This window comes from Asparagus officinalis, chromosome 3 (assembly GCF_001876935.1).
Source record: "Asparagus officinalis chromosome 3, Aspof.V1, whole genome shotgun sequence".
NCBI classification, from domain to species: Eukaryota; Viridiplantae; Streptophyta; class Magnoliopsida; order Asparagales; family Asparagaceae; genus Asparagus; species Asparagus officinalis.
The window spans coordinates 74,168,967-74,170,541 of record NC_033796.1 but is presented as its reverse complement, the minus strand read 5'-3'; positions in this window follow the sequence as shown (position 1 = coordinate 74,170,541).

Below are 1,575 nucleotides of genomic sequence, written 5' to 3'. Positions count from 1 at the left end.
CTGTCGTCATTTCATTTGCTTGTCTCGTTTGTCTCGTGTTCCGTGACTTGAACTCTGATTGGTTGATCTGATTTGGCAGTAAGTTTGGATGATTCCTGATTGGCAGTAAATCGCCTTCTGAGTTCGCAGTCCGAAAATTGATCTTGATTCGATCGGTGATTCGTCCGACTGCTCCGCTCTCGGTGGATGACTCGTTGATTCCTCAACTCCATTAGCTTGATTCTACACGCGGGGGATTTCACTCCGGTTCGTCGTGCGCGATTTGTCGATTAGCTCCGCGCCTCGTTGGTTCGTCGGTTTGTGCCGAGCTGAGCTAAGGGACCTATAAGCAATTTTATATGCCTACACTAGGTTCGTCTTTGCCCTAAGAAAAGACACAATATTTCAACACCAGAATCCATGTCTGGGGGATTTTATCTCGATCCCTAATTAGATATAAGTCTACGCCTAACACGCATTACTGGTTAGTCTTTTGTCACAAAAATAATACCAGGATTCATGCTTGGGGGATCTTATCTCGATCCCTAATAAGAGATAAGTCTACGTCTAATACACGTTATCGGTTAGTCTATTTTCATAAGAAAGACGAAGTCTACGTATTCAATATCGTAGCACTAAGAGAATTAACTATTTTAGCACAACGTTACATGTGAAACGGACTTAGATAATTCACATGCTAGCCCAACTCAAACAGTAGTCAGTAAAGGCTCATCAAAACCGTTGATGGTATAAAAGTCACTGACGCACCAGCTTCCTATAATCAAAACTCCCATGTGGTTAAGAAAAGTTGACAAATGATTAACAGGACGTTAGGATAAGATCTATACCTGCAGATAAACCAGCCTTAACAATTGGTCCTGCAGCCTCTACACTTGGGCCTGCCACGCCCTAATGCTGGACAATGTGTTACAAAAGAAAGTCAACACCGATCAACGTGTTACAAATGAAAGTCAATACCGATCAATGCGTTGCAAATAAAAGTCAACATCGGACAACGTGTTGTAATGAAGGTTAACATGTCGATAATTTTGCCAAAATAAGGCTTAGGATTACCCCCCGGAAATTCAATCATGATTCAGATATAAATTCCCAACAAAGATGATCAAGTTCAAAATCGATTCAATGACATGAGCTAAATTCAGAAACTAATACACTAGCTTCAGTTTAAAGTTTCGACAACGGTCATACGATAAATGCAACACCAAAAAAATTTTAGCTATTCGACAAAATATTGAATAGATTGAAAGCTGAAGAAGTCTAAGAAGTGAAGGCTGGGACCATCATATCCAAAGTATTCCAGCCTCCTTTATAAAAGAATGAGGCTAAAATACTTTGGAGGAGGTATTTGTAGGCATCAAAAATTACCTATAGGGTATCACACATAAGCTCAAGTTGAAAGGAAGGCGATAAACGTCATCATCTGAGTTACAGGGAATCACCCATGCCAAAGGACAACTAAGGAGCCAAATCAACAATGGGAATCATAATTCGACGACCCCTACAAACCAAGTAAAGGTCGACATCTCAATCCACCAGACGAGACGACACCTCCTGTGTCAACTTGAAAGGTAGTCG